The sequence below is a fragment of the Coregonus clupeaformis genome, chromosome 23 (genome assembly GCF_020615455.1).
Source record: "Coregonus clupeaformis isolate EN_2021a chromosome 23, ASM2061545v1, whole genome shotgun sequence".
NCBI lineage: Eukaryota > Metazoa > Chordata > Actinopteri > Salmoniformes > Salmonidae > Coregonus > Coregonus clupeaformis.
The window spans coordinates 23,312,135-23,326,151 of NC_059214.1; positions in this window are offsets into that span (position 1 = coordinate 23,312,135).

The window sequence follows — 14,017 nt, forward strand, 5'->3', positions numbered from 1 at the left end:
GCCATGTTGGTGTGAGTGGAGCAATTCCGGGTGCAAGCTGTAAGGGAAGCTCCACAAAGGCATTTCAATTGTAGGAGTCCCCCTATTGAGTCTGTGTGTTTCAGTCACCAATCTGATTTGTTCGGGATCCTTTTCAATTTGTTTACATTTGGCCCCTGCCAGAGAGGGACAGTCTATTGATTTATTGTCCCTGCTTCCTGAGAGCGGCGTTAAGAGTGCACAAGGCCATCCGTCTCCCGGCCCTGCTCTGCATCAGTCCTGCATTGTGTCCCCTGCTCACTGGGCTCTGTCTCAGAGATAGGCCCTGCCCAAATATCACAGGGACCCCACAAGAAAAGGACCCCAAGCTATAGGCCTAAGAGAAAGTGCCCGTGCATAATGTAGCCAAATCTGAATAGAGCATGGATCGTTTGCTTCCCACAGAACACTGTTTTTCTTTTTGGGGGTTGGGATTCATTTAAACGCTCCCTCCAAAATGTGGATGTAATCATTTTTCAATTTGTTAAAAAGAAAATGTGTCTAGATACTATAAAGATATTTATCATCAGCTATTTGTAAAAAAATGTTGCTGAGTTCTAGTAAAAATACAAACATATTTTTCTTGAATTGATAAATGCAGTAACAATGTGGTTTATATTTACCCTGCATGTAGCAATATATTATTTGTATTTTTCTTGGGTGGTTGCTATTCATATTCGATGATGTCTCCTTTTGCAGATTAATATTCACTTTGAAAAGCACCTGCCTCAAAATTCTAAAGAACAATTTATGAGTGAAAAGAATCATTTCAGATGAAAGTTAAAATGCTATTGTAAAATTACCTTTTCTCTCCTGCTTAAAGATAAACAATTTCCCATGAATATAAGGCAGGGGCCCTATCGCTCACCAAAATCAGAACGTGTCCCATACTGAGCCTATTGTGGTCTATTAAAAGAAATCCTTCCCTGTGGCAACCATTTTGCAGGTTTCAAGTAGATAAATGCCTTCCAAGAGGGATAAGAATGCATTTCTACAAAACTGCATTAAAGAGTAATGTTTGTCAACGACTCCGATAAAAACTTCAGTCACAATTCTTTTTAGTTGCGGATAACGCATTGGCAATGCGCAAAGCTGATTGGTCCGGTGAGGCTGCCTACAGGTTAGCAGGCCTCATTTCCAATCTCTGACAGCAATATGTGTCGCCGCACGCTTCATCCCGATTGCTCATGTTCAACACAAACCCTGGTCACTCTATATATGGAAATCACTGTCTTCAGGGTGAAAAAAAATTAAAAAGGTGAGATTGGCACTTTAACCTCCATGGCCCCCTGCAAATATGTTTTAGTCTGATACATTATACTATTGCGAATTATTTATCAAGAAGATACAAGCTTGATATTTCAAAAAATAATGAGATGTTCAGGTGGCAGCTGGAATGTTCTGCTCCAGCGAGCAGCATCTATGAATCCGGGGAAATGAAGTAAATATGGCGGACCGGGACACACCATGCGGAGAATGTGAAAGAGTGGAGTGCACTGTTTTGGGTGGCATCGCCCAAAAAGTTTGGAATGGAATATTGCTTTGTGTTCTCGGTTTAATCTCTTTTTTTCAGAATGGAAGATGCTAGAGACATTCAGACCATGCATTAACAATGAAACATTATCATAATTCACCTGAAATCAAGGTCAAAACCTGAAAAAAACGACATTGTTGTGGGAATACTACTTTTGAAAGGATACTTAGGATTGAGAATGATGAATTTTTATTAAAAACAATATCATACAATACTTTAGACTTAAAATGCCTCAATCTTAGTGTTAAGATGAGAAAATGGAGAAATGTTGAAGCTTATGTCAGAAAGTGTTAATCGCTCACAACATGAGCAAAGGGACATAGAGATTCAAATGTATCAGACCAAACAGATAGTGTTGCTCTAACTCTAAGTTGACAGGCCACCTTTCAACACAAGCTGTATTCAGATAACAAGTCTTCTAATCACTGAAGTTATACCAAACACATCACAACAAATGAAGAATATAAATCAATTCACACACCTTTTAAATCCAGTTGAAGCACAGATGTAGGATCTTAATTTGAGCTACAGCAGGAAATTAATCCTGCAACAACAGGAAATGTGAATTGTAATTAATGGAAATTTTTGTAGGGGTTGATACATTTTTCATTAGGGCAAATGAAGTCTGAAATTTCAAAGTGGAAATTACAAACTTTAGAAGCCTTTTAAAAACTCAAATACACTACAAGTTTGCATTTCCTGCTGTGTAAGAAAAATCTTAGCAAACAGAATAATGATCAAATTAAGATCCTACATCTGTATGTCGCCCTGCGGATGATTCTGTTTTAATAAGGAACAAAGCAGACAGACTTTTAATTCAGACACTGTCAGTCATTGTGTGCCCTCCTGTGCAGCATGTCACGTTTCATACTAGATCATCATAATGAATTGATACATGTAATACAACTATTATAAACAGATGAATGACTTTGTTGTCTTCATGTGAGAACAGGTTTTTGTAGCACTATACTGTAGCTATCGCTAACATATTGATCTCGTATTTAAACATTTTAAATAACCGGATATCTTGTAAAAGGTTTATCTAGTCTGATACCCAGCTCTTGACCCAAAACAAGTATGTGCCATATATCAAGAACATCAGGCGTCCATATGATAAGTTTCAACTGGTTGATTTAGAAAAGTAAATCAAACGACAGGGAAATAAATAGGTTTATTTCAGACTGTTTCCCTTCCCTCCCCAACTCCTTTCTTTTCATTTTGATTTATTTCATCCTCTCCGAACGTCGCATTGCTTTTCAGGGCCCCCTTTGTTCTTGGTGAAGGGCCCTTTTATTTGGGAGAAATCTCCCATCTCAGACCCGCGCTTTTCCTTAATGCAGATCTTCATTAATCTCCTGGGCCGCTGTGGTCTCTGTGGCAACCAGCCGTTTTGATGGGAATTGAATTTGATTCTGCATTGTGGCTTGTATGGATGCTCACAATGGCCTGTGTTCCTTCCTGTGTCTGCGCACAATCAGAGAGACCCAATTAAATAATTTGGTACAATAAAGTGTAACAAAAGGATACGCAGGCCTAAAGTGAGGCCTCCAACATTTGCATTCTACCTTTTTTTTTGTATCATGTTAATTAATTTGCTTAGAAACCATAGGGGAAAGCACAATGGAAAACAGAGTAGCTCATTGAAAGTATGTCGGATAATGCTTTATATTCAGATGATGTGCTAAATCAACATTGTACAATAGAATATGCTCTCTATTTCTCTGGAGGACAGATAACACTCTACCGGTGGCAGAATAAGGTAGCATTTAAATGCTGTTGCTATTTTTCAGTCTAGAATTGCTATGTGGGTAATGTGAGCTTTGGACTTGGATGACAATACTGATCACATTTATGAAATTTGCCCACATTTACAGCTTACTCTTTTGTTCGTTTTGTCTTGTTCTTGTATGTTTTATAATGGGTATTATTTATTCAATCCAATGTCTAACTTGACTGGATATTCTATTTGGAAATACATATTGTTGGGTGATAACATGTGAGAAGGAGAGCTCTTTTATCAGAATATCTGATAGTGTTAAATGACCACAGATTTGACTGTTATCACATGATCATATATGACTGCTATCTAAAATGCCAGGGAGAAAACATGACCTAAATGAATAGAATGTTAATCCTGAGATAAATATAACTAACAACTCTTGTTTACAGACAGGATGTGCACCCATTTGTCATCTCCAATGAAGGCTATATGAATAGCCCCTGAGTGGCCCATGATAAGCAGTGATGGCTGTGTGCATATGGAGCTGTCTGTGGCCCTCTGTTAGGCTCTCCTGGACCAGCCAGTGTAATTGAAAGAAATGAGCCATGGAACTGACACATTAGTACTTTCCCAGGAGACTGCATAGGAAGACTGGACGGCACGGGGCTCAGCTACAGCACACACACACACACACACACACACACAAATCTACCCCCCCCAGTGTACAAATACTATTAGACTGGTGGCTTCAGCCCAGGTACCACTGGTATGCCTGGAGTGAGCCAGCAGCACCCAGTGAGAGTGAGAGACAGACGGCGCTAAAGACTCAGGGCCTGGGTGGGTCTGAGGCAGGTACGGGGATAATGAGAAACTGCCCTGCAGCGAGTTAATCAGCTCATCCCTCTCCCCAGCACTTCCATTTATTTGCTGTTTATTCCCCAGTCTACAGCCCCCGGGGGAGGGCTGTCTGTGAGGCAGCACCTGCAGCCTCCCTGCGCCATGATTTAGGGCTGTGAATGCAGCGTGTGGACTAGATTATGCTGGACAGTGATCAAACCTTATTTGCACTGTGATTAGACAAACTGCTCCCTGCACTGACCAGCCTGAAGCAATTCCCCTTTAGTAATGTTATACGGCTGGCCGTGGTAAAAATGATTAACAGTGACTGACTGAACGTGGCAGCCGGTCGTTCACCTCTCCGCAGCAATATCCTAGCAGCACTGCCCGGGTCCTGGGAGCAGCCTCACTCTCTCTGATCACACCATTTATTCACTTTTTATGGACACTGTGTATAGATGAACATAACTCAATTCATCTTCAGTGCATGGATCATGTTTATCATCATTCAGTACAAATAATGTCTGATGCCATAACTGTGTGTTATTATACATTTCTAGACCTATAGGCCTATTTGTTTTTTTGCGTATTGGTGGTTTGGAGACGCACAAAATATTCCCACATCAGAACACTGTTTTCATGTGATAGTATGTGGATATAGTGGGCTACAGTTTGGAGCAAGCAAGGTTTGGCCTGTATGGTGGGCCACCCAGTCTGTGTGTGAGAGAGGCAATGACACACAGGGACTGGCTGAGTCAGCAGGACACTGGTCCCTTTCACCTCTCAATGCTGCTGAGACTAACCTCTCACTAACGCTCTGATCTTATCACGCTCCCTAGGCCAAACAAAAGCAAACTTAGTGGGCCTTTCCGGTTAAAAACACTCAAACTTGCTTTGCATGGAACACATTGCGCCAGGAGTTCTTCCGGACAACGTGGCCTGACAAGGAACAACTCTGGGTCCTAAATTAATGAATTCCATTTAGTACATGTTATAACAACTGGCCCATAGTGAGTATACTGAAAACTGCCCTTCATGGCCACATGTTGTTCGTAGCTGTGTTCATATGTCTGCCATCACAAGAAGGCTAGACCGTATTAATGATATGAGTATTCAAAATAAATGACAATAACAAAAATGATAAGAGAAGAGGAAAAAATGGGTTATGATTTCAGCAACTGATTTCACATAGGATGTTGCATTGCGTAAAGCCGAGGCCCGATGGCCCTCTTCAAACACTTGCACGCTTGCACACACAAACACACAAAAACACACATCACCTCAAAGCAAACAATATCTCCTGTAACCTTCATGTGTATTGTGCTTAGAGGACTAAGGTCGCCCACTGCATTCTGAACAGAAAGCACTCCTGCAAAGACATTGTACAGCATATTTCAGTGCTTCAGAGGCACACAAAGCCTGCCTCTTTCTACCCAACGATCAGGCCATCTTAGATATTTACACAATGCCCCCGTCTCTGAATAGGTACTGTATGTAGTGCTCTGGCAAGGTCGCTTTTCTTTCAGCTGTCTAGAGAAGTATTAATGAAGCAGTTTTCTGATCTGCTAGCTTTACAGATGTAGGATTTTAATTTGATCACCCTATCGTAGTGTATTTGAGGTTCAAAAAGGCTTCTGAAGTTTGTAATTTCCACTTTGACATTTCAGACTTGATTTTCCCTTACAAAAAATGTATCAACACCTTCAAAAATGTCCATTAATAATAATCCACATAATAATTCACATATTCTATTGCTGCAGGATTATTTTCCTGCTGTAGGAAACTGGCTCAAATTGAGATCCTACGTCTGTACCTTGATCTTACCCCATAATGCCAAGCAACAGCATTTCTCCATCATTTCTCAAGTATTTATTACCCTAGCCCTGATGCAAGGTCCATTTAGAAAAGCTGCTGAAAGACGGGGGAAACATTACGGAAAATGTATAAACAGCTGAGAAGAATGGATGGTAATGTTCATAATGGAATCTGAAAGCTTTCATTTTTGTTCTCATTGTCTCTCCTTCCTTTTCTAAACAACCTTCCCTTTTCCAGCTATCAATGCAAAGTTCTTTGAGAGAAAATGAAGTGCATTCAGGCTGCCTGAAAGGGGCTTTTAAAGTTGAGTACAGCTCTGACAAAGGAGAAGGTAGGCTAGCGCTGGCCTGAGAATGACTCAATGTGTATAACCTCACCATGTAAGATTCAAGACCCCTGAGAAATGGATGAATACGCTCCACCAATGAATGAAACTGGGCCCAGCGTGTATAGTAACCAAACCACAATACCTGTAGCTCACTCTGTATTCAGAGACAGATTTAGATGGAAGTAGAATAAAGGGGAAGTGATGTATCGCCAGTTTTGTAGAAATTGTGAAATATTTTAAGATTACAAGAGTAGAGTTCAAGCTTTGCTGTCACTTGAGAAAGACACAGACATTTTTGCTGTTGAATTCTGTCTGTGGGCTGACAATGAAATACTATTGTTCCGTAACTATTTTTTGGAGGGAGATATTTCTCCAGCATATTATTGCAGTATTTATATTGATTTGGAAGCTTTGAAAAGATTTGAATCTTGAAGATGAATGTACATTTACGTTAAGATACAAAGAGCATTTTTCTTAGCTGTCAGCCCCTCTCCCATACAGTGAGGGCAAAAAAGTATTTGATCCCCTGCTGATTTTGTACGTTTGCCCACTGACAATGAAATGATTAGTCTATAATTTTAATGGTAGGTTTATTTGAACAGTGAGAGACAGAATAACAACAACAAAATCCAGAAAAACGCATGTCAAAAAAGTTATAAATTGATTTGCATTTTAATGAGGGAAATAAGTATTTGACCCCTCTGCAAAACATGACTTAGTACTTGGTAGCAAAACCCTTGTTGGCAATCACAGAGGTAAGACGTTTCTTGTAGTTGGCCACCAGGTTTGCACACATCTCAGGAGGGATTTTGTCCCACGCCTCTTTGCAGATCTTCTCCAAGTCATTAAGGTTTCGAGGCTGACGTTTGGCAACTCAAACCTTCAGCTCCCTCCACAGATTTTCTATGGGATTAAGGTCTGGAGACTGGCTAGGCCACTCCAGGACCTTAATGTGCTTCTTCTTGAGCCACTCCTTTGTTGCCTTGGCTGTGTGTTTTGGGTCATTGTCATGCTGGAATACCCATCCACGACCCATTTTCAATGCCCTGGCTGAGGGAAGGAGGTTCTCACCCAAGATTTGACGGTACATGGCCCGTCCATCGTCCCTTTGATGCGGTGAAGTTGTCCTGTCCCCTTAGCAGAAAAACACCCCCAAAGCATAATGTTTCCACCTCCATGTTTGACTGTGGGGATGGTGTTCTTGGGGTCATAGGCAGCATTCCTCCTCCTCCAAACACGGCGAGTTGAGTTGATGCCAAAGAGCTCCATTTTGGTCTCATCTGACCACAATACTTTCACCCAGTTCTCCTCTGAATCATTCAGATGCTCATTGGCAAACTTCAGATGGGCATGTATATGTGCTTTCTTGAGCAGGGGGACCTTGCGGGCGCTGCAGGATTTCAGTCCTTCACGGCGTAGTGTGTTACCAATGGTTTTCTTGGTGACTATGGTCCCAGCTGCCTTGAGATCATTGACAAGATCCTCCCGTGTAGTTCTGGGCTGATTCCTCACCGTTCTCATGATCATTGCAACTCCACGAGGTGAGATCTTGAATGGAGCCCCAGGCCGAGGGAGATTGACAGTTATTTTGTGTTTCTTCCATTTGGGAATAATCGCACCAACTGTTGTCACCTTCTCACCAAGCTGCTTGGCGATGGTCTTGTAGCCCATTCCAGCCTTGTGTAGGTCTACAATCTTGTCCCTGACATCCTTGGAGAGATCTTTGGTCTTGGCCATGGTGGAGAGTTTGGAATCTGATTGATTGATTGCTTCTGTGGACAGGTGTCTTTTATACAGGTAACAAGCTGAGATTAGGAGCACTTCCTTTAAGAGTGTGCTCCTAATCTCAGCTCGTTACCTGTATAAAAGACACCTGGGAGCCAGAAATCTTTCTGATTGAGAGGGGGTCAAATACTTATTTCCCTCATTAAAATGCAAATCAATTTATAACATTTTTGACATGCGTCTTTCTGGATTTTTTTGTTGTTATTCTGTCTCTCACTGTTCAAATAAACCTACCATTAAAATTATAGACTGATCATTTATTTGTCAGTGGGCAAACGTACAAAATCAGCAGGGGATCAAATACTTTTTTCCCTCACTGTAGCTCACGGCCCCCTTCTCACTTCATTCTGCTAACTGGTGTTCAAAGCTTCCCCGTCGCTGACCAAGCATCAGCCTCCCTGCACTGATAAATGGGCTTCTTTTAATTGTTGGCAGGCTGGAGGAAAAATAGATAATCCAAGATAATGTGGCTACAGTTTTTATTTCTTGTCACCCAATTAAACTGCAATTATCCCAAGTGGAAGAGAGGAGAAAAGTGGAAAGAATGGCAGAAGAATGGAGGACTGAGGCTCCCTGGGACTCTTTCTAGCAGACACATTAGCCCAGATTTGCTCCATTCTGATAAAAGAGACCATTCCTTGCACTTGGCAGTGCACAGCAAGTGACAGACCAGCTGCAACCTGCGGCTTAGAATAGAATGCCTGTACAACGTTTGTGCCATGCCTCAAAGTGGCTGGGAAGAAAAAGACCAAAATGTATACAGGTTGTCTCTCGGCTAAAGCAATATGGCATTTGGATGGGATCCCTTTGTGCCTTTTAGTGGAGTTGAGGACATCAAGGTTTTAGCCCCAAATAGTCCCTGTGGACTTTTTTGTTTTATGATGCATATGCCCAGGACACAATGTCGGAAGCAAAACAAAAGTGTGTATTATGGGAAACCTTTGTCATCACTACACTGCAAGTGACTGATCAATGTAAGAACCCTGGAATGGACTACACAGGGGTTCACAAACCTGCTTACGATCCCGGGGCGAACCCAAATCTGCTTTGACCCTGAGCCTGTGTGTGCCTACTGTTCCTTCAAATAATCAACCCGGCTGCTTAAAAAGAGAAGCTTCCTCTTCACATTGTCTGCCTGCAGATGAATCAGGAGCATGTGAAACTAACCACTGGCACAAAATCTAGGCAGTAAATGAATGGTCTTTGTAATTACTGTTCCTCGTAGTAATTATCACTGGGCACAATTTATGGATCTCATTATTGATTTGACTTGACCCTCAGCAGAGAGAGCTTAATTTGGACTGCTCAAACAGACACTCTGGGCTGTCTGATGCCTTACAACAGCTCTGTGGGGCTATAGGGAAGCTGAGCTCTATGGACGTAGCTGTCACTGGCGTCTTTAGCTGAGGACGTCCCACCGGATCATTCAATGTGCTGTGTGAGGGTGCAGCTAACCCTTTGGTGTGGCCAGTCGGTTGGGGTGGTGCTCTGCACGGGTATCGACTTTTGCCTCCCATAAAAAGCAACGGCGGTGGAAACCAAAAGGAGCGTTCATAATGACCCAGCATTAATCCTGACGCAACCGTTTAGCGCTTTGAAGTCTTTGATTTGTGAAGGCCCCTGTTCCACCGTATCACTACCCCTCCCTCTCAGGCTCCATAGATAAACAGATTATTTAACTCATTAAGCAAACATTATCTTAACGCCCAAATACAGACTGCCTGCCGTAGAATACTGATAAGTATATCCCCTTTTGCAGTAGCATCGAATAACACTGCAGCAGCGTGTGCTGCTGTCTGCACAGTAACAACTCCAGCCCCATGGCAGTAATGTATTGCTGATTATGGAGAGGAGAGTGTACTCTGTCAAAATGTGATCAATAATTCCCATAAATGTCTCATGTGCTCTGCATTAAGAACAGGCTGAATAAGCAACATGTGAGGGCCCTGTGTGAATGTAGCCTCTCCACTGCTGTGTCCATCAAATAATGAGATCACCTGAGACAGCCTCTGTCATAGCCCTCTCACACAGGATGTGCTGACAGGACACATGCCCCCACCATTGATCACGCTGTCATTCAAGCTGCCATGCTCTGCTTAAACACACATATTCACACACAGTGTGCACTCCCAGTGTCTGTGTAGGCTTGTGTGTATGTTTAAGCAGAGCATGGCAGTTTGAATGACAGTGTGATCACACACACAAACAAATACCTACTGTACATATGCATCAGAAATATAAACATAATGCAGCATCTAGAGGCTGTGTAGTTAATTTAAAAAACTGTGTCGCCCTACATGTTATAACCCAGACCTTTTGAAAACATATCCCAGTCTCAGGAATGGCCACTTGTTTTGTTACTTTGGCATGTCAGACACCATGGCTATAATAGGTTTACCTTGAGAGATGTGACATTCAGCTGCAACAATGAGCCATCTGCAGGGACACTGTTATTTTAGTCTATTGAAAAGAGCAAGTTTTTTTTTCTTTCAATGACATGGTTATTATCCTGGTCACTTAATCTCCTCAAATAAGATTGATTTCCCTTTTCAAGCAGTGTTAGAGTGGCTCTGTTGGAAAGCATCCAGGCCATGGGAACCATAGTCAAGGTTCCAATGCATCCTCACAATTCCTTCATTTGCTAGAGGTCACAGCTACTATGGGTGCTCTCTTGACATACTGATGGCCTAACATACAAAGGCTCTTTCATTGTTAGAACTGCTTGAGAAGAGCAGAAATACCTCCACAATTCATGCTAGGAAAAGATATGGTTTTGTGTGGTCCCCTGTAGCTCAGTTGGTAGAGCATTGGGCTTGCAACGCCAGGGTTGTGGGTTCGTTTCCCACGGGGGGCCAGTATGAAAATGTATGCACTCACTAACTGTAAGTCGCTCTGGATAAGAGCGTCTGCTAAATGACTAAAAATTTTGAAAATGTAAATGTGTGTGTCATATAAATGCAAATTCTCTTTATGTAAGACAATCTGGTGCATCTTGATAGACGTGGATGACAATAAGGAGATGACCTTGCTCTAGTTCTGTAATGTTATTGTTTTACACACAGTGGAGGTGACCATACAAATAAGCAGTTTTTGTTCTTCTTTTCAGTCCCATTTCATTCAATGTTTGCCAAGTGACACTGGCAGGACATCATCTATTTGCAAATCCATTACATGTAAAGTTGTCATTATACAGTGGGGGAAAAAAGTATTTAGCCACCAATTGTGCAAGTTCTCCCACTTAAAAAGATGAGAGAGGCCTGTAATTTTCATCATAGGTACACGTCAACTATGACAGACAAATTGAGGAAAGAAAATCCAGAAAATCACATTGTAGGATTTTTAATGAATTTATTTGCAAATTATGGTATTTGGTCACCTACAAACAAGCAAGATTTCTGGCTCTCACAGACCTGTAACTTCTTCTTTAAGAGGCTCCTCTGTCCTCCACTCGTTACCTGTATTAATGGCACCTGTTTGAACTTGTTATCAGTATAAAAGACACCTGTCCACAACCTCAAACAGTCACACTCCAAACTCCACTATGGCCAAGACCAAAGAGCTGTCAAAGGACACCAGAAACAAAATTGTAGACCTGCACCTGGCTGGGAAGACTGAATCTGCAATAGGTAAGCAGCTTGGTTTGAAGAAATCAACTGTGGGAGCAATTATTAGGAAATGGAAGACATACAAGACCACTGATAATCTCCCTCGATCTGGGGCTCCACGCAAGATCTCACCCCGTGGGGTCAAAATGATCACAAGAACAGTGAGCAAAAATCCCAGAACCACACAGGGGGACCTAGTGAATGACCTGCAGAGAGCTGGGACCAAAGTAACAAAGCCTACCATCAGTAACACACTACGCCGCCAGGGACTCAAATCCTGCAGTGCCAGACGTGTCCCCTGCTTAAGCCAGTACATGTCCAGGCCCGTCTGAAGTTTGCTAGAGTGCATTTGGATGATCCAGAAGAGGATTGGGAGAATGTCATATGGTCAGATGAAACCAAAATATAACTTTTTGGTAAAAACTCAACTCGTCGTGTTTGGAGGACAAAGAATGCTGAGTTGCATTCAAAGAACACCATACCTACTGTGAAGCATGGGGGTGGAAACATCATGCTTTGGGGCTGTTTTTCTGCAAAGGGACCAGGACGACTGATCCGTGTAAAGGAAAGAATGAATGGGGCCATGTATCGTGAGATTTTGAGTGAAAACCTCCTTCCATCAGCAAGGGCATTGAAGATGAAACGTGGCTGGGTCATTCAGCATGACAATGATCCCAAACACACAGCCCGGGCAACGAAGGAGTGGCTTCGTAAGAAGCATTTCAAGGTCCTGGAGTGGCCTAGCCAGTCTCCAGATCTCAACCCCATAGAAAATCTTTGGAGGGAGTTGAAAGTCTGTGTTGCCCAGCGACAGCCCCAAAACATCACTGCTCTAGAGGAGATCTGCATGGAGGAATGGGCCAAAATACCAGCAACAGTGTGTGAAAACCTTGTGAAGACTTACAGAAAACGTTTGACCTGTGTTATTGCCAACAAAGGGTATATAACAAAGTATTGGGAAACTTTTGTTATTGACCAAATACTTATTTTCCACCATAATTTGCAAATAAATTCATTAAAAATCCTACAATGTGATTTTCTGGATTATTTTTTTCTCATTTTGTCTGTCATAGTTGACGTGTACCTATGATGAAAATTACAGGCCTCTCTCATCTTTTTAAGTGGGAGAACTTGCACAATTGGTGGCTGACTAAATACTTTTATGTGTTGTAAAATAGCTCTTGAAATGTGTGCTGGGTATTTTGAGTAATCATTTATAATTAATTTATAGGTCTAAACTTGTGATCCATGCATGTACAGTTGTATAACATTTATGTAATGGTCCCCATTGCTTCCAATATCCTGAGTCACATCCACACATCTAAAGTCAGAATGGTAAGGCTTTAACTGTGGCGCTATTGTGACACAGGTATTCACTTCCCTTGAAGGCTCTATTTTCAGGCCCACAGTAACATCAGTAAAGTATTAATGAAAGTCAAAGGTTGAACAAGATAGATGTACTTTCAACCTTTACACAGAAGTGCCAACGTTGTCTCTGCTTGCCTTTGAGCTTGTGTACAATGTCACAGATGAACAAGGCATTCACTCTCTTTTGCAGAAGGACGATGGCACAATATGAAGGACCAAATAGCATGTCAGTGCGCTGCTACAGGTCCAAGGAGATTGGATCACTTTTTGTGTGCCAAACGGCCTCAATTCTGCCTCCACAGAAAAGGGGAGAGAGACTAAAAGAGGACTGAGAAAGAAGAGCCTTTGTGGTGGCTAAGGGAGAGGGTGGATGAAAAATTGCCTGGGTGCATCAGTTTCCCTCTGATCCCAACTGGAACTATAAATGTATCTGAGAGATGAGCTATCTATCTATGGCGCAGCTGCTTTCTTCCCTGTGTGCCTGTGATGAGTTAGCAGGACCTGGTGATAAAGCTGATGGAGGGGGTGCTATCAGGTGGCAGGGTGGGTAATTACAACTTTCTATTTGGGCTGTGCAGCGATGCCAGGCCCGATAAGGAGGAAATAATGAGGAAAGGGGGCAGCGATAATGCACCCGCTAAATGGTGGGAAATAGTGTATCATGGCAAAAGTCATCTCGATGCCTGCAGGGATACAAGTGTCTTCTTTGGGATTTAAACCATAGGACCCAGCGAGAGTGAAAATTGTTTTTTTTTTAGCTAAACATGTGCCCTGTGGGAGGTTGCAGAGATATCTGCGTTGAGAAAATCTGACTTTTTGACAAAAGGCTCTGAAGGTCGCTCTATAATGATTCAGGTGGTCTGTTTAGCCGCCACTGTTATTTAGTTTTGCCTCGAGGTGTGGCGATATCCCTCAATGGAAGATTATATGTAATGCACTGACAAGACTTGGTGTTCTTATCAATCTTGTGATTTCCTTGTCCTCCCTCCTCTATAGCTCTTCTTGTT